Below are 21,392 nucleotides of genomic sequence, written 5' to 3'. Positions count from 1 at the left end.
GGGCAGAGAACTGGTTGTTAAATTATTTGAATCCCACCATTGGTAATATAAGAAAATGTCACTTTGAATTGATCTTGACTCCTGAAATTTCTTGAATACAACCACATTTGGGAAAAGGTGCTTGTGTTGTCATTGAATTCTGCTATGTGTCAACCCTGAAGCTGACCTGGCCGAAGCCATCTTGGCGCTTCAGTACTGCCACACCAGAGCTGAGGGATAGGGAGGAGGGATTAGAGATAGCTGTGATTCTGTAGTCAAAATAAAATACTTTCTCTTGGGATCCAAGGACATTCTCACACCTGGTTGGAGGAAGGAGGAGTGATGCCATTGGAACATCAGACAGCACCTTGATTGGCCCATATGACTGAATGTTTGGGGTTGAGAGAAAAACTTTTACTTTTAATTAGGTGAAAAATGTGGGACTTTTCACTTGCCAATATGGTACTTCCAATAAATCTATCCTTTGAGGAATCTAATTGCCTTGGGCTGTTGTTTGAAATGGATTTATTACTTGGAACCCTGACGCTATGATTCCTTACCTCAAAAAAGAAACTCCAGAAAAGAATAATTAAAAAAACACTGTACCTATCTACATCAAGGAAGCAAATGTGTACAAAAAGAGGGATGGGCACCACAATCCTACAAATCCTGACCTCTCAACTGCATCTTCAAATAAATAAATTATAATGTAATTGTTATTTTTTCATGCCTAAGCAGGGGGTTGGATTAGAAGACCACCAAGGTCTCTTCCAACTCTATTATTCTGAAGAGGGGGTCAACTTATTTTCCAAAGCACCTGAGGGTAGACAAGAAGCAATGGGTGCAAACTAATCAAGGAGAGAAGCAACTTAGAACTAAGGAGAAATTTCCTGACAGTTAGAACAATTAATCAGTGGAACAACTTGCCTCCAGAAATTGTGAATGCTCCAACACTGGAAGCTTTAAAGAAGATGTTGGATAACCATTTGTCTGGAGTGGTGTAGGGTTTCCTGCCTAAGCAGGGGATTGGACTAGAAGACCTCCAAGGTCCCTTCCAACTCTGCTATTGTATTATTCTGTTATCAGCAAATTATATGTACTTATACACATTCATAAACACACAAATGTGCACACGTGCACACACAAATCACCATAATATGGCACGATAGAATTGCAATAGGATAGATGTTATAATTCAATATCTAAGGAGCCATCTAATTGCTTCTGTGGTGGCTGCAGTGAGATCATCCCAGGTCATACATAGCTAAATGATTCTTTATTCTTAGTAAAGAAAAAGTATTCTTGGAATTAAGACATAACACATCCATGCAGTGCTTTTGACAATAGGATGGAGAAAGTTTGCATTGCTTTCTTATATAATATTTTTCAACTTCCCAATCTAGCCTACAGCTTACCTAGTTTCCCAATTTAAGCAAGATTGACCAAGGCAAGGTTATTGCAAAGATTATTTAAAAGCACATACATTCATATATAAGGAGATTAAAAAAAAGACTTGCATTGAATTGATCTTTATAATTAGGATAATTGTAATATATAAATGTTTTTCAGTCTTACAACAAATTAAGGCTTGACCACATAGGTACATATGTATCACATTTCTCAGGATATCAATAGAAAATGTGTTCATATGTAGAAAGTAAAAACACAGTTTCCACTCAGGTATACTAGAGTTTTTTCCATCAGATTAAAACTATTTTAGGTGTTGTTCAACCCCAATAAATTCAAAATTCTTAATGCTTTGATTGAATTTTCTTTTCCAAGCATCCTATTTACAATCTTGATATTAACTCAAATCCATGTATACACAGAGTTAATTTGTAACATATATATCAGAATATACTTTTCTAATCTACATGGGTCAAAACATAATCTTTACATACTCAAGGATAGCTCAAAGGATGAAAAATATCATTTTGTGGAATTAGTCTCATCTTTATGTTGTGTGATATTACATTAACATTCCTTAAACCCTTAGCACATTGATTTGTTAAATGTGGATATTCTAACTCATTCCTAACTCGATCTTAACATAACATTTCAACTAGAAAGAGAAACTAATTGTAGATTAGCAACTTCAAACTCATTAAGCACAAATTATATAGTTCAACTGGGTTTCATTGTATGCATTGCTGTTATTCTGCCCAAATAAGTGACAGTAAATGGAATCATTGCTAAGCAGTGTAAGCAAACTCAGGTTTGGTTAGCAGTGAATAGGAAAAATAATCTAGTATTAGGGTAGAGTGGGAAAATGGAAAAAAAAGAAATGCAGAAGAAGGTAGTAGCAACATTCTTCCACATCTTAGTAGGAAAATTGCATGATGTTAGAAGTGAAGCGCAATTTGGAGAGATATGATTTTATTAACTATGAAATAGCCTAAGCAACAAACTGGATTTTGAATGCCAAACTATAAGATGTTAATAAACTCCTTAGTGATACCAGCCCTGAATGACTCTAGCATTATTATTAATTCATTCATTCTATCCCACCTTTTATTGTTTTTTTATAAATAACTCAAGGTGATGAACATACCTAATATTCCTTCTTCCTCCTATTTTCCCCACAGCCACAACCCTGTGAGATTGTTTGAGAGAGTGTGAGTGACTGGCCCAAAGTCACCCAGCTAGCCTAAAATGAGACTAGAACTCACAGCCTCACAGGCAGTGGTGGGATCCTCCCAGTTTAACAACTGGTTCGGTGAATGCACAATTTCTCTGCGGGTGAGCTTTGCATCCGTGCGCAGTTTGAAGAAGTCTTCACTTCAGGGCTTGTTTGGAGAAGTAACACAGCTGATTCGTGCTGCAATTGCTCTGCTGCGCGAATCAGCTGAGAAGATAAAGATAGGAAAATAGCGCGGGTGGGCCCATCTGATCGCCGTGGCAAACTGGTTCTCTCCCAGCTGATCATTGGAGCTATTGGTTCACCCGAACCAGTAGAATCCCACTCCTCCTCCCAGGTCTCTTTAGCAAGATAATCCAAAATCAACATGCTAGGGTTAATGCAGTCACACACATAGATTTTATGTGCTTAAACATAAAGCTCAAAAATATGAATGTTATTTTTTAAATCATTATATAAAGATAAAATGCTGAGACATACAAGCAGTACAAAGTTTTATTTTTCTTCTTCCTTATAATTATAGTTATCAACAGTTGACAAAATAGCCAATTGTAAGTAAGAAGCCTTTCATCCATCTGATTCTACAGTTCTGGTTTGACAAGCAAGACTCAGGAAATATTCTTGTGCCATATCTTCCAAATTCTCTAAGGCTATTCCTTGCATATTGTCTGAGAAGAAAAAAGAGCCTCTCTGCCAGGCATAATTAACCCGTACCCCTCCTACTTTCCCAGGGACATTTAGAAGAGAAGTCGTTTTGCTGACAATAGCAAGTGCTATATTTTGAAGAAAACATGTTGAAAACATTGCGATTAGATCAATTACTGAATGGCTTCAGTTCTAAGACTTCATTCACGTAGTATCCTGTTGCTCTGTATGGGGATCCCACAGAAGACAAACTCAAGCCCCCTTAGATTGCCGTGAGACCGAAGCAGCCCCTGATCAACCCCATGAACTCTGCCTCTGTTTTCAGACTATCAGAGTCTGGGAGACTACGAGAATAAAGGCAAAGCACAGGTTATTGCATTCTCACTGTTCTTTGAAACAAGGATTATGCAGGCAAGCATAATGAGATGGAATTCTGGCTTATATTAACTTTTTTGGCCTACAGCGATTTAGTCCTTTTTTCTTTAAAAAATATATGATTCCTATAAATATGTAATTTTCTTTTCATTACAGTATCACCCCTTTCTGATGAACTGGCATCTACTATTTTCAGTTATGGCTGAAGCATATTTGATCTACAGCATCTATCTTCCCATCACGTTGGGAACTGGAGAATAATTTAATTTAAGTTTTCCATCACAGAGGTAAAAGAACCAAGCAAAGATTTTACTATTTAAAAAGACACTTTACATAAATGCTCATGGTCAAACGTTAGAGTACAACATTCCATGGAAAAGTATGGAAAAACACAGTTATCTAGTCAAACACACACCCTCATATTCCTTAAAGGAGAAATTGTGATTCAAATTTATTGTTTCTAACTGTAGTCTACTTAATAAACTTAAACCATTGGGTGTTGTGGCCCACCAGCGGCCAGAGGAGCTGGCAGCAGATTTGAACAGTGAGGAGGTTGAGGAGGAACATGGCCCAGTTCTGGAGTCTGGGGAAGGCTCTGATGAGGGCTCTGTGTCAGAGGCAGAGAGGGGGACAGAGCCATATGCTAGTTATCAACTGCCTTCAGAGTCAGACATCAGTGAGGCAGACAAACAGCTGCAGCCTGTTCCAAGTGTGAGCATGCGCAGAGTTGCCAGATGAAAGGAACAGCTAAAGAACAGGGGTTGACTTGGGAGTTAGGCCAAAGGTGGATGATGAATGGTCCCCCCCAGAGGAAAATAAAAGAGGAGTGAAAGTGGAGTGGAGTGTGCAGGAGACAATTAGTTCAATTAATTGGTTTGTGACTCTCCAAGACTCCTTGCCAAGTTTTGCAGATATCGGCCTGTCATCTCCCCAAGCCAGATGAGGTCTGTGACTGTAAATCCTCTCTGGAAATCCTCCCTTGCTGTATGTGAATGAGCAGAATTCACAATAAATTAATAACAGGTGTTTTTGTCAGAACATTGGGAAGAATGCCACCCTAATGGACAGCCGTGACATAATGTGTCCTATATGTAATTTTGCAATTTAAAATTGGGTCATGTATTTTGTGATTGGACACACTCACAAGGATATATTTTTATAAAATTTAAAATCCTACCCTTGGTGGCCCTGTGCACATGCCATGCTCTCCAATTTCAAAATGAGTATAGTTAAGTCAATGGTATGGGGATACTTAGGAACTTGAGAATTGTTTCCAAAAGCCACATCAAAAAACAGAAGCTCTTATTCAATGATTGAAACATCTCTGCATCATGTGCTGCTGGTGGTCCTTATTTTATACATTAAAATAATTGTCTGACTAATATTGTTTGTACACCTGGATAAACATGCAAATATGTACCCAAACTGGGTTGGATATCTGTGTGTTCTGACCCCCCTTCCTCCTTCGCCCACACAGAACATGCTCCGGAACAATACGGATTAACAGGGTTTATTTCACAGACAGACAGAAAGTTCCGTGGCAGTAAACCGCCATGACAAAGCTCACAAACACAAGACACGAAAGTAGCTATCCAGCTTGCTACGTTTTCAAGACCAAAACATTTTGCAGGAGTTCTTTGTTGACTGCTGCAAAGGGCATATGCACAGTCAACCCTTTTATAACCTGAAGAGGAGTCTTCTAATCAGCAACTGAGAGCCCTTACCGCCAATAATTGCGCCCTCGCTCCTTGCGTCTATGAGCACGGCGATAACGGGCGTCCAAGAACTCCTTGCTGATCTCTGATTCACTGTCTCGTGACTCCTCCCCACTGCTCCAAAGCATGGCATCAGGAGGCCCCCTCCTCTGGCTCTCACTGCTGGTCCATGCCTCAGGCGCCTCCTGGTGGCCGACCAGACTCTCCGATCCCTGCTCAGAGTCGGAACCCTGTCCAGGGTCCTCCACATCCTCCTGAGCCGACTCATAGGGACCCTCACTCTCGAAGTCTGTTGGCAGCTGCAACAGCTCCTGCTGGGCCACAACATCTGTGTATACATTGCAGTACAGGCACTAAGAAGTCACCCATCTATCTATATTTAATTGGGGGTTACATTTGTGTACTGTATTTTGCTTAAAATGTAGGCTCATAGGGCTGGAAGGGACTTTGGATGTCATCTAGTCCAACTCCCTGCTCAAGGCAGGAGAACTTATAGCATTTCAGTCAAATGATTCTCCTGTCTATTCTTGCAAATCTCCAGTGATGCAGCACACCACTGCTATTCCATTCATTATTCCAAGATTACAGGAAACATTTGGGTCTAGTGGTTAAGGCACCCGGCTAGAAAGCAGGAGACAACGATTCTTTTGCTGCCTTAGCCATGAAAACTGGCTGGATGACTTTGGCCCAGTCATTCTCTTTCTCTCCACCCAACTCACTTCACAGGGATGTTGTTATGGGGAAACTAAGAGAAGCGAGGTATATTGGATATGTTCTTTGCCTTGAATTAAAGGTGGGATACGAATTAAATGAATAAATAAACCTAAATAGGACTAGTAAATACTGTGCCAAGATTAGTAAATACTGTATAAAATCCACAACTTCTTTCCTGTTTTCCCGAGATATATAGAATAGATACATGATGGGTAGGTAGGTAGGTAGGTAGGTAGGTAGGTAGGTAGGTAGGTAGGTAGGTAGGTAGGGATAGACAGACAGAGACAGACAGGTAGATAGATAGATAGATATAAATAAATTCTACATGCAGTTTAAAAATTATGAATATTTTTCCTGGAAACTTACATAAATAGTTATATAACCTGCACTGTATGTGTAAATGTGTCTGTCTGTGTTATCATAATCAGAAGAGTAAACTAGTTGATAAAAATGAATTCATTGTGGGTAGGCAAAAACCTTCTCAGCCTAAGACATAGCACAAAATGTAGTACTGGTAATCACCAATGATTTGGATGCTAGTGAAAAGGAAATTGTGCAAATTATTAGGGGATGCAACCATCAACGTTTATGGCATTCTTTTCAATGCAAGTTGCTTGGAACGAAATGAGTAGAAAAGTTTTATTGGCCCCACAAAGTTTTCCCGAACTTAGTCCATCCAATTATGTTGGACTATAGGAAGCAAAGGCAAAATGATGTTGACCGAGGTACATTGACTTTATTTTGTTCCACATCTGGATGGCACCAAATTGGAGAAATTTATGTGCACCCTAGACTCAGCTGGTTAGCCATTGTGGGAACAGAATGATGAACTGTCAAATATTTAAGTCTGAACTACCTTAGTTCTTCCTCTGTCCTTGTTTTCAAGGTCAAGTGCTGTTTACAATTAAAATATATCTTCGGCCCATTTATGCATTTTTAAAATTATTCAGCTGTCCACCTCCTCTTATTATTAAATGTCTTGGGAGCAGATCTCCCTTTCCCATTTCTCTCTATACAATTTAAAATATGTTAAATTATTGGCAGCATTCCACAAATATCAATATGCTTTTTTCTGGTTCACATTGTTTATTTACACAAACTCTTCCTGCACCAAATGTGTTTTCTGCTGCAACAACTTAATCTATATTAAAACTGAAATTCCATATGACAAGCCAGTTGAATTCTATAGCTTTAAAAAACACTAGGATATAGAAATAAAATAAACATGCATGGCACATCCGTTTAACTTTACTAACATTTACTATGTTTGTATCCTGCCCTTCTTTTCAAGATTTAATTGGCTTCCATGCTAATAGGTTGTCCCAATTTTCTTTGCAACTGTCCTTCGAGGTACATTAGGCTAAGTATAAATTGCTTGGTTCTCAAAAACTGTTTACATGATAACTGAATGGGGATTTGACTATGGATGGCTAACATCCCTGTTCAATGTCTATTAGCTTTGTCTGCTAGTCTACTCCACACTTGCCTGGAAAATTGGAGAATAATTCAAAGAAGAATCTATGAACCTAAGCAGTTTCTGACCAAAACTTTATGGGCACGAGTTGAACAAAAGAAGTTTAATCTTACATTAATCACAGCCTTGATTTATGACCATTTGAAATCATGACAATGTTGAAAAAAGTGAATTCAACCAGTCCTTGCATTTATAATGGTCACATGATCAAAATTGTGGATGCTTGGAAAACAAGCAGTGGTTTAGGATAGTGGAAATTGTGACCTCCCCAGGTAGCTTCCAACAAACAAAGTTAATGGGAAAAGCCAGATTTGCTTAATAATTTCAGTGATTCACTTAACAAGGATGGCAAAAAGGGTAATAAAAGCAGGCATGACACACTTAATGAGACATCACTTCATGATAGAAGTTTCTGTCCTACTTGTAGTAAGTCGAGGACTATCTATTACATGAATAGGGATAGAAGCTGAAATCACACATGAAGCTCTTTGATTTGACATTAGTATGTTGTGTGAAACCAATGTTATGGTTTACTGAGCTATGATTTCTACTTTAGCATAGAATTCAAACCTGAGGAGGCTTATATATTAACAAACTCTGACTAGACTATGATTTAGTGAAATTGTAGAAGATGCAGTATGTCATAAATGACAACTCTGTCTAACTGGTTGATGTTCTTTCCTCTTCTCTATGTTTAGAAAGTGTCTATGTAGACTCTCACTGATCCAAGTCATGGTTGTCCCAAAGGTGCTTTTCCAACAGGCAACTGGACTTTCCGTTTTTTTTCTTTGAAGATGTTTCACTTCTCATTCAAGAAGCTTCTTCAGCTCTGACTAGATGGTGCGGAATGGAAGGATTTGCAAGGAATATAAAACCTTCCATTCCCCATCATTTGTGGAAACTCAAGCCTCTGAGACTTCTTTCGTTGGGGGTGTTACTTGGAACCCAGGCAAACTTTTATTTTCATCTCAAAATCTTCTGACTTCTCTAGAATGTAAAGAATCCAACCCCAGGGCTAATAAATCTGCATAAGCTATTTCCTGAAGAATATAACAAAAACCTGCACAGTTTTTGTTCAAACAGCATTGTAACAGTGAACTTAAATGATTATTATAGCTTGTTTAATGGAAAACCAAACTGTAATATCAGTTTTGACCCCCATTATGTCAGTATATGTGTAAATTTTGGACTAAAGTGGCTTCCCACATTTCTCTCACCTCTGCTCTACTTGTGGTTAGTCAGCAGACTTTAGAATGATGGCCTTCTAGTGCTAAGAGAAAAACAAACAATTATAAATGTAGGCCTCATTATCATTTGTGAGATGTGTCAGGTACATTTGTAGATGGTGCCATGTGATCTGAAGGAGAGAAAAATAAATATTCTAATCTTGCAAGGATCAGCAAATCTCAATATCTATTCTTATCCATTTTGAACAACTCCATGATTGTTCACTCCTCTGAAATATTAATTAAGAATAACCAGGTAAAGGTAAAGGTTCCACTCACACATATGTGCTAGTTGTTCCTGATTCTAAGGGGCAATGCTCATCTCCAGTTCAAAGCCAAAGAGCCAGTGCTTTCTGAAAATATCTCTGTGGTCATTTGGCCTACATGACAAAAGGCACATGGAACACTGCTATCTTTCCACCAAAGGTGGTCCCTATTCTTTTACTTGCATTTTTATATGCTTTTGAACTGCTAGATTGGCTGGGACAAGTAATGAGAGCTCACTCCATTACGCTGCGTTAGGATCTGAACCACCAAACTGCCAACCTTTCTGATCCACAAGCTCAGGGTCTTAGCCACAGAGCCACTGCGTCCCTAAATAACCAGATATAACGTAGCAAATAGTTTCAGATACTCAAAGGGCTGACATACTTTTTGATGGCTGTGTTTATCTGATTATTTTGAAGTGGTATGTAAGAAACTCAATAAAATACAAAGTTTCAAATACTTCTTACATAAAATCTGCCCTCAAGCTTGAAAATAAGTGACTGTAAGATAGCATTTCATGTATTCTAAGCCATTTCAATTCTCCCTGAAATTCCATGAATAAATAAACTAAGAATAAGAATATAAAATGGGTTTTAAATAAATACGTTTACAATCATTAAAGATTGAATAAATCATTAACAGCTGCAATAATGAACGCAAGCTTATATCTAGTGTCATAAAAGAGTATGTGTGCGCTGTGCATTTGCAATATAATTTATTTCTAATTTTAAGGTAAATGAATAATGTTGAAAATGTTAATGTTTATATTTTGTCTTTCTTCTCTTCTCCGCTATTAAATGGGACATGTGTCTGTAATCATAAGAGATCTTCTTTATTTTGGGGATTGTTGTTGTTGTTTGTTGCGAAGTTGTGTCTGACCCTTCAGGACCCCATGGACAACACTCCTCTAGGCCTTCCTGTCCTCTACCATCCTCTGGAGTCCATTTAAGCTCACGCCTACTGCTTTGGTGACTCCATCCAGCACTATAGTTCAAAGGCATGAATTCTTTGGTGCTCAGCCTTTCTTATGGTCCAACTTTCACAGACATACCTTGCAACTGGGAAAACCATAGCCTTGACTATACACACTTTAGTTGGCAGGGTGATGTCTCTGATTTTTAGTGTGCTGTCTAGATTTGCCAAGGCTTTCCTGCCCAGGAGCATGCAACTTTTAATTTCTTTTAATTTAATTAATTGTTGTGATATTATCAGGAAAACCATTTTTTTCATGTAGAGTCAATTCATCTTACATGTTACATAAAGCATGTGAGAGATAATGTTAAAAATGAACACAAATCCCATTCCTCATTAGCACTAATTTGAGTAATGAAATGTCTGCAAGAAAACAGCCAAACTCAGAGAGCAAAAAGAACCCCATATTTTAACCCTCAGCTACAAATATTCTCCTTTATTGTGATACATCTGTTGGGAGAAAAACACCCATTTTTGCACTTTACAGTGCTCACGTTGAAATACCCTCACTTCATTGTTATCTATAAAGACAAAATATGTGTTATCTTCATAACAAAGAGATACCCTTGAGGTATACTGGGGCATATCACTCTTAAGGCATGTCAGTTAATGGGGAAATATGTTGCAGTGGTGGTTGGGGAATCACATCTTATCAAAGTTGAGTTATTTGGCATGATGTGGATGTTGGATGATGTGGATCTGGAAATGTCACAATATATTAAACGTGCTATTTGATGTGCCATCCTAACTCGTTTATGTCCTAACTTGCACATTATGTTATTCCCTGAGCATGCTTATCTCAAAGGCAGCCCTTTTATTTCTTTGAGAGTTGTTAAAAGAAAGAACAACAAAATAGCTCTCCGCCTGTGGTGACAGGTAATAAGTCTGAATCCCATTGTACAAATCGAAAGAGATCTATGAAACCTTCATGTAATTTGGTGTAACAAATTATAGCTTTTGATCAAGACATAACAATCAAAAGAACAGAAGCTACTTGACAAATGGTTTAACTCATTGTGTTATTAAAAAAGAAGAAGGAAGGAAGGAAAAGATCTTAGTACAAAGATCTGCAGGGGTGAATTTTAAACATGCCGAAAAATATCTCTGACATGATGTTTTTTTTCCCCCCATTAGCAGTTGGCAGTCACTTTACATTGAATACACACACACACACACACACACACACACACACACAATATAACAGAAGTGAGTACACCCCCTCACATTTTCTAAATATTTAAGTAGAACTTTTCAGCTGACAACACTGAAGAAATGACACTTGGCTACAATGTAAAGTAGTGAGAATACAGCTTGTATGACGGTGTAAATGTGTTGTCCCCTCAAAATAATGCAACACACAACCATTAATGTCTAAATGGCTGGCAACAAATGTGAGTACACCACTAAGCAGTGGTGGGATGCAACCAGTTTAAAAACTGGTTCGGTGAGTGCGTCCATGTGCATGCACACAGCATTCAAAAACCACCCATTTTAAGATTAAAAACTTAGCTTCTATGTCAGCGCCGGTGAGTAAAACAGCTGACATGCAGCAATCTGCTGTGCCTTGCGAATCAGCTGAGCTAAAAACCAGGGAAATATTGGGCAGGAAATGGGAGGGGGTAGGTATGGCAACTGCTCACTGTAACTACCGGTTTGCCTGAACTGGCTGAATACTACCCCTGCCCCTGAGTGATAATGTCTAAATGGGGCCTAAGTTGCTGTTTTCCCTGTTTTTACTCCCTGGTATCATTGCACATTACACAGGCATTCTGTACATTTTGTCATAATTTAGCATAAAGCTTATATTTTTTTTCCCTCATCAAAATGTCATAGCAAAATTCTACAGTTAGGCAGAGCAGCTACCTTAAAGTCTGGAAATTATGATGTTTTTAGCTATTTTAGTTTATTATGACTGCATTGTTACTTCCAAGGATAAGATAAAATATCTAATAACTGCTGGCATTAGACCAAAATGTGATTCCTGGTTAATAATGTGATTTCCAACTTTCCTTTAGATAATTTGAACCAGAGCTCTCAGAGGTTCAAATATCAAACCTACTATTTTTTTAAAGAATTTTTTTAGTTAATGAAGATTTTTCAAAATCCCATTTTGCTCCAAGGAGCACCAAACTACACTCATTGTAGCCTTAATTTATATTCATGGCAAACTTGCAAAATAAATATACTTTGAAAGCTTATCCAATATTTGAGTTCAACAACCACATTGGAAATCATTCACTGTCATCCCAAATTATATCCAGTCTTTCCAATGACTCACTTAGGGGCTGTCTCAGTTCTTCTATTAATAAATGGTAGGAACTATTGACATATTACAAGATATTTTAAAAAAACTAATAAAACAAGCTTCTTATTGTTAGTATTGATAAATACATTAAAAAAAGTTCTTATGCAGATATCTCCCTTTGACAATATGGTGAAGGAAAATGGAATAAGATAATGTTGTGAAAATCAGGTTACACTTAATTGTATAGTGTCTACTTTGCATGGTTAAAGGTCTCATCTTCTGGCCCATGGAATTTGCAAGTAGGTCTGGGAACAACCCCACTTGAACCTTTTAAATCTGCTCCCAGTTATTGAATGACAAGGGCCAGTTTTCATCTGACCTTTAATTCATCCCAACAATCAATTTATACTTAAATATTCCTGACAAAAAAGCAACTGACATAAGTTTTATTCTATTTGTCTTTCTTTTTTTCTTGGATGGATTTAAAAAATAGTTTTAGAATGCTTGAACCAACTTGCTTTGAAGTAGATGGCCTCCTTCTCCAAGGGCCTCTGTCTCTAAGAAATCTATTCCAGCTGTATTGGATAATGAGAATCAAACTGTACATCACTTTAAAGATAGAGCAAAATCTTAATTGTTTTCTTATTTAATCTATGTATTGTTACTGTTATTCAAAAAAAGTAGAAGAGTTGTATAACACTTAATAAACATGATAACATTTTTCCAATATTTGAGGGGCTGCCACGAAGAAGAAGAGGTCAACCTATTTTCCAAAGCACCATAAGGCAAGATAAGAAGTAACTAATCAAGGAGAGAAGCAATGTAGAACTAAGCAGAAATTTCACAACAGTGAGAACAATTAACTAGTGGAACGAATTTCCTTCAGAAGTTGTGGGTGCTCCATCTCTGGGGGTTTTTAAGAAGGGACTAGACAGCCACTTTTTCTGAAATGATATAGGGTCTCCTGCTCTAGCAGGGGATTAAACTAGAAGACCTCCAAGGTACCTTTCAACTCTGTTATTCTGTTATTAACACCTTGGTGCCAGTATCAATCTGCATCTATTCCCCGTCCCATTGCACCTAAAAAATATGATATCCTAAAGGTCACAAGGAAAAAAAAAATCTGCAAAAGGGTCTTCTTTTTCAATAATAATTTGCATTCATTCACTGCATTTAATCAAACTCTACATTTTTTTGTGACAATAAAAAAGATTTAAAATGTAAGCTTCTGAAATGAACTTTCAGAAGATTTACATTACTGGATAATTTTAATTTAATCAAAGGACATCACCATTTTTATAACAATTTTATGAAATAAAGGGGCAAAAGAAATAATTTGGCATACCAGAATTTATAAATAATTTCATGATAATATACATAAAGATTAGATATTTGATCATAAGATAAAGGTTCCCCTGGCACATATGAGCTACTCATTGCTGACTCTAGGGGACTGTGCTCATCTCCATTTCAAAGCCGAAGAGCCAGCGCTGCCCAAAGATGTCTCCATGATCACGTGGCCGGCATGACTAACTGCCAAAGGCGCATGGAACGCTGTTACCTTCCCACCAAAGGTGGTCCCTATTTTTCTACTTGCATTTTTACATGCTTTCGATTGGCAGAAGCTGGGACAAGTAATGGGAGCTCACTCCATTATGCGGCACTAGGGATTCGAACCGCCAACCTTTCTGATAAACAAGCTCAGTGTTTTAGCCACTGAGCCACTGAGCCTTTAGATATTTGATCATATCTAACAAGAAAACCTTCATGTGTAGAATATTTTTTTATGTATTTTTATACACCTTCTTGGATCAATTTAAGGTGAACCTCCATGTGTGATAAAAAATAAATGTGGTTATAGTATTGGTTTGTTTTGTGCATTGTGATAAAAAAAATCAATCAATTAGGAATTCCTTGGGCTGTTTTATACAACCATAAAACATACATACTTACATTGAAAGGTATTTAGTCATCTCCATTTTTGGACTTTAAAAGATATTGAAGTTTTAAGAAACTTGAACCAATAAAGAATGACATTTATGTCCAAAATTTGACAATGTTTCTTTCATCTCTGTTTCTCCTGGGGTGTTTCCCATCTATAAAATATTTTTGGCAATTTGATTCATAGCTGCAATCATTTCATGTACCCTTTCTGCAACAGTCTGTGCAGCACAGGCAGCATATATATCAGTTCCTCAATGGAAAATGATATGAAAGTACTCCATGGATTGTGACACTTTTATTCCTAATAATGTAATCTGAACTGCAGTAAGATATCACCAGGTAAAAAGCTATCTGTGTCTGCTGATACTTTCCCCCACTTTTCTCCATCCATTTTCCCCCTAAAATGGATATTCTAAGTTGTTTAAAACTTCAGTAGCTGCACAATAACTTAGGATCATCTGTGATGCATGTCAGCAGAACACTGTACTATCTCTAATGCAGAAGAAATGCATGTTCTTGGGATGTTTTATGGGATTCAATTCTTTGCCTTCAAAAGTTAAAAATCAAGATTTAACATCAAATTCTGCCTGGCAGTGTCAAGAATTCAGCATTGCTTGATGTGTCTTATATTCTGGATATGATCATATACTGTATGTGAAATATTTTATATCTTTTGCAAATCATAGTAGTATACAGAAGACCCTTCCTTCCTTCCTTCCTTCCTTCCTTCCTTCCTTCCTTCCTTCCTTCCTCCCTTCTTCCCTCCACCCCTCCTTTCTCTTTGTGTGAAGATGGGGTGGGGTATTTCTGTACTTCTGTTCCTCAAAGATCCTGATTATTTTCGCACTTTCAACATTTCTAAGCTGGCAGATATGAAGCTGATTATGATTCATTTTTCAAGCTGCATTTGAGGGTTTGTATGTTGCAGAAGCACTATAATTTTCTTTCTGGGTTGATTATTGTAAATATGCCAGAATAAAATCAAAGTGGAATAATATTTTTGTGCTGGAAAATTATCACATTTAATTCCCATATTATTTTTAACGGCAGATTCTTCTCACAAGTATTACTGCAGAGGCTACATATTATTTATTTATAATTTAATGTTCATGTTTTTAATAAATAAAATTAGTAAAGAAAGATAGAATATAATTATAATAATCATTAGTTTCTAAAGGTTTCTGTTTGGTCAGCAGATACCTATTTTCGGGATACCTATTTTCAGCATCTAATTCAAACAATGGTCGATTCCAAAATTATTTACGTAAAATAGTTTTGGAATTGATGGAAATGTAATGCAAATGGAATTGATGTTGAGACTCTAGAAAGAGTGCAGAGAAGAGCAACAAAGATGATTAGGTGACTCAAGGATAAAGCATATGAAGAATGATTGCAGGAACTGGGTATGTCTAGTTTAATAAAAAGAAGGACTAGGGGAGAGACATGACAGCAGTGTTCCAATATCTCAGGGGCTGCCACAAAGAAGAGGGAGTCAAACTATTCTCCAAAGCACCTAAGGGCAGAACAAGAAGCAATGGGTGGAAATTAATCAAGGAGAGAAGCAACTTAGAACTGAGAAGAAATTTCCTGACAGATAGAACAATTAATCAGTGGAACAACTTACTTCCAGAAATTGTGAATGCTCCAAAGTTTTAAAGATTTTTTTTAAAAAAACTGGAAGTTTTTAAGATGTTGGATAACCATTTGTCTGAAGTGGTGTAGGGTTTCCTGCCTAAGCAGTGGGTTGGAGTAGAAGATCTCCAAGGTCCCTTCCAACTCTGTTATTCTATTCTATTCTATTTCATCAGGTAGACACTTTTCAATGTAGTGCTCTACACTATTATAGTATTGCTTCATACCATCAGAAGTTGTGGGTGCTTCATCACTGGAAGCTTTCAGAAAGAGAGTAGACAACCATTTCTCTGAAATGGTATAGGGTCTCTTGCTCGAGCAGGGGGTTGGACTAGCAAACTTATAAGGTCCCTTCAAACTATATTATTCTATGTTCTATACTGTGCCAGTAAAGTCACACTTGGAATACTGCATCCAGTTCTGGTCGCTGTGATACAGAAAGGACGTAAGGTCCTAGAAAGAGTGCAGAGCAGAGCAACAAATATGATAAGAGGTGTGGAAGCTAAACTGTACGATGACATGTTAAGGGAACTATGCATATCTAGAATAACAGAGAGAAGGTTTAGGAGTGACATGATAGTTGTCTTCCAGTACTTGATGGGCTGTGATAGGGAAGAGGGGATTGACTTATTCTCCAAAGCATCTGAGGCCAAGACAAGAAATAATGGGTGTCAGCTCATTAAAGAAAGATCCTATCTGGAACTAAGGAGAAATTTCCTGGCATTAAGAACAATTAATCAATGGAATAGCTTGTCTACTGGAGTTGTTGGTGCTCCATCACTGGAGGTCTTCAAGAAAAGATTGGACAACCATTGTCTAGCTGTCCATTAAGGACTCCTGCCTCTCTGCAGGAGAGTAGAAATCCTCTAAGGTCCCTTTGAGCCCTATAATTGTATAATTCCATGTGTCTTCAGAAGCTCAAGTTCATTGATTAAATATGGGCATTATGGTGGGAACAATGAGGTAATACAGATTAATGGAATCTCATAGCGGTACTTAAGATAGTGAACAAATACATATAAAATTCCATGAAGACCACTTTTTCTTTGATTCACAGTAGAATGCCACTAAAAGTTAGGCTGAGCTGGGAAAAAATGACTAGCCCAAAGTCTTCAGATCAGTTTTTATAGAACAAGGGTACATTTTTCTTCCAATCCAACATTTTAACCACTACATCAGAGTGGTTTTTCCACATTAATTGTGTTTGGCTACTGTAGATACTTTCAAATCCACAAAGATGTAAAACATATATATGCATCTTCTTTGGCTTTATGGTCAATTTAAAATAACATTTGTGATGCTTATTTCAAGACCAGCCTTTTATGCAAGTATAGCAAGAAAGTAAAGCTCCTGTGGTATTTCAGATTTATATATTTGGCCTGATTAATTACAGAATGACTTCTATATATATGATTGGATTAGATTCCAGAAGAGTTGAATGTCTGTCAATGATTATAGAAATAAATCATGTCCTCCATGCATGTCTTAAAATAAATACAGTTAACATAACTTACAATGTTGGCTTAGTATTTATGATAATTGATGAACTCCACAAAACATGCTTAAAGAAATGCATTGCCTACACTTAAACAGGATTTTATCCAGTAGGTAAAAGTGTTCCCTAAAGACTAATGGATATTGCACAATTGCATTTTATTCAATGCGAACATTTCCTTTTCTAATTCACAGTTCCCATCTGTATTTATTAGGCTACAAGAAAGTTTCATGCAGAATTCTGTATACCAGTTCACCATTAAAGCTGACAAAAATCAATGCATAGAGCAACTCAAAAGAAGTAAGGCAAGATCAGAAGATGTGGAGACATCTGGCCCATAGAATCGCCAAGAGTCAAACACAACTGAGTGGATGATATCATCATCATCATCATCATCATCATCATCATCTATCTGTTAATGTATTAAGATATTATGTTCACCACAGTAAGGAAAAAAAAAACCTAGCACAATTTTAGGCAAGTGATGTATTGCCTATAAAACCGGACTTGGAGATTAAAATTGTAGAATATGCTAAAACTGACAATGCATCATATAACCACAATAGAAGCTTTACTAATTCAAGTAAGAATGACTCTCTTATAGAGTCAGGCATTGGTATATGTTTGAAACTAACAACAATTACTTAAAAAAAAACTTACAGTAACTATAACAATGCAATAAAATTCAACACATACATATAAAGGTTAAAAAGACACACAAGAAAAACAGTTCATTGAACCACGTATTATTAATCCCTCAAGAGTCCTTCTACACATCAATAATTAATAAACATCTGGCACAAAAATATCACAGTTCTCTGGTTAATATATGATATAAAATTAGGCTGAGTTGAGAAAGGTTTAAGTTCAGCTTGACCAAAATTCAGGTCAAGAAAGAAAATCAATTTTTCTCTGATGGCAAAATGCCAACTGTAATTTAATATTTTCAGTGTTTAGCTATGGACATTCTGGTTAGAGGTGATATTCAGCAGGTTCTGACCAGTTCTGGAGAACCGGTAGCGGAAATTTTGAGTAGTATGGAGAACTGGTAAATACCACATCTCACTGCCCCCCCCCCTCTATTCTCTGCCTCCCAAGTCCCAGCTGATAAGGAGGGAATGGGGATTTTACAGTACCCTTCCCCTGCCACGCCCACCAAACCACGCCCACAGAACTAGTAGTAAAAAAAAAAATTTTGAATCCCATCACTGATTCTGGTGGCAATCAACAAAAACACCATTAATTCTTCAGAGTAGATATTTGTGTAAAAGTAAAAAAAAAGTATTCAGGAAAGCCAGTTGTGACCTCATATTAATTATCTGATTCACAGGCTTCTTTGTTTCTGCATGTTAATTTATGAGGAGTCATGTACCATCTAGGGAATAGTTTAAGAAATATTTACGTAATCTGCACTGACAATGATGAAACAGGTTTTTATTTCCATATTTTATTCCAATCTTGATTCTTAATTTATGGTTGGGAATCTTTTCCTCAGGCTATTTTCAAAGCAGTTAGAGGTTTGGTTTGTTTGTTCTGTTTGCTGTATATTTTTGTTTTGTGATGATGAAAACTGGCTGGGTGACTCGGGGCCTCTTCACTCACGTTCAGCCCATCTCACTTCACAGGGCTGCTTTTCTGAGGAAAATAGGAGGAGAAAGGAGTATTAGTAATGTTTTCTACCTTGGATTATTTATAAAGAAAATAACAATAAAGATGGAATATAAATAAATACATATAATTTACAATACAAAAGCAGAGTTGGAAGGGACCTTGGAGGTCTTCTAGTCCAACCCCCTGCCTAGGCAGGAAACCCTATACCATTTCAGACAAATGGCTATCCAACATCTTCTTAAAGACTTCCAGTGTTGGGGCATTCACAACTTCTGGAGGCAAGCTGTTCCACTGATTAATTGTTCTAACTGTCAGGAAATTTCTTCTCAGTTCTAAGTTACTTCCTGCAACTGTTCCTCATATGTTTTAGTCTCCAGTCCCCTAATTATCTTTGTTGCTCCTCTCTGCACTCTTTCTAGAGTCTCCACATCTTTTTTACATCATGGTGACCAAAACTGAATGCAGTATTCCAAGTGTGGCCTATATTTAGATATAATTCCTTTAGATGAATCTGACAGAACCAATACCGCTACTTGATCCTTTGTCAAGTGAAGCTCTTTGTTTAGCTTTTATTTCTAAACTAAGAAGAAAGGGTCTATAGTAAATTTTAATTAAAATGTGATTCCAGGGATTTATTCTATGTTTATTTAGGAATTGAATGAATCCACTTCCCACTTGAAGATGTTCCACCACTACAATCAAGTAGGGCCATTGCAGTTGGTTGAAGGCCTTAATATATCTAAGCTAAGAATAGTTAAAGAAATATATCAAGTCCATTGTGTTTTAGTGTTTGGTGTGCTTCCCTGAACCAATTAATGCCGAGTACTGAGGTACTGCTGTACTTCACAGTTACAAGAAATACTTTCGATTATGGGAGAAGAATGTTTAAAGTTCATTGTACAAAAATCACTGCACATATTAGCAGCAATTTCATTTATGTAAACTGGGTGAGAATGCATGCTTATGAAAGAAGGAAGGTAAGAACAAAAGGAAATGTTGCATACTGTGTTCAAACATGTATTAAATTACTCTCCATGATGTGTAGAAAGATAATTTTCCAGTATTCTGATCACTGGAGGCTCACTAAGCATTAAATTGACTAAAAAGAATGGGGTGAATTCAACCATTAAAGCAGGTTGCCTAAAGGAATCTAATATATTGGAATTCTGTACCTGGGATTCTTTGGAATAGCATAAAATTGACCAACAATAATAATCTGGACGGAAGGAGGAACAAAACACAGGCAATCCAGGGATTAAAATATACAGAACAAACAAAAGATTTATGTCCTAAAGTACTATAAGAGAAACGTGCCACCATTTTAGCCCTGTGAAAATACAAAGTGACACACTCCCTATCAGCTTGCCTTTGCTGTCAGAGATTATGTGCCAGATAGGATGCCAAACCACTAAAACACGTATGTGGTTTGGCATTGCCAACTTTTTTATGAGAAAGACTCAGATTAGATTTAACACAAGTAGCTGCAGCAAAATAACAACGTTAGTGATAATCATTATAGCTTAATGTCTCCCAGTTACAATCTCATGTTACATCTAGCCAGAAAACCCAAACCTTACCCACTTGGCATAATGGCATCTGCATTACGCAGCTGTTGGAAGCACCAGAATAAAACAAGTTGGCAGACCTATGCAATTAATTAATTGCATTTTCTTACTAATGTAGATGGACATCTATTACACGTGTACCATTGATGACTAAAGTGCAGTTTTCTGTCTCTATGGTTACTAGGAGCCAAGGAGGATTTGAAAAAGAATTAATTTTACTTCGCTAGCACCAAGCAAACTTCCTAATATCAGTTGATAAAGTATATAAGTGAAAGGCCACCCATTGTCATTATATTTCTTGTGGAAGGAAGCAGGATGCTGGTTTACACACCAGGGTCCTTTTTTTCTGTTTTTAATTATTGTTTCATCAGTTTACAATTTACAATCATAATTTTAAGATGATGCGGGCCAGTGCAGAACATTTAAGGCACAAGACGTTGTATAACTATAGCACTCCTGCCAAAGTGGTTTAGTTTAATAATTTCTTCCATTAATCTTCAAAATCTAGAGCAAGCAAAATGCTGAGTAGTTGTTTTTTTTTTTTTGTGGCCAAATCCAGAAAGTCATTTGTTTACTATGATAGAATGTAATAGCTCATCTGTATGACATAGCTTTTTATAATTATCCAAGTACATATTTTGGTTGCCTTGAGGCTTGCAGTTCTTATAAACGGTCAAATAAGTTGTATTATGCCTCAATTTGTTCCTTAAACTAGCTGATCATTCTCTGGCTAAAAACCGCAGTTATGCCACCATCTGCCAAAGGGCAATGTTCCTTTCCAGCCACTGTTCAAATCACAAATTGTCCTTCACAGAATGCAGTCAACCTAACACACAAGGTGACTTCACTTTTGCGGCAAATGACCCAAATAATTTCTTCCACTAGGAAAGTTGCA

This window comes from Natrix helvetica (genome assembly GCF_964273705.1).
Source record: "Natrix helvetica genome assembly, chromosome: 3".
In the NCBI taxonomy this organism is placed as follows: Eukaryota; Metazoa; Chordata; class Lepidosauria; order Squamata; family Natricidae; genus Natrix; species Natrix helvetica.
The sequence above is the reverse complement of the archived record's forward strand: the minus strand, read 5'-3'. Positions refer to the sequence as shown.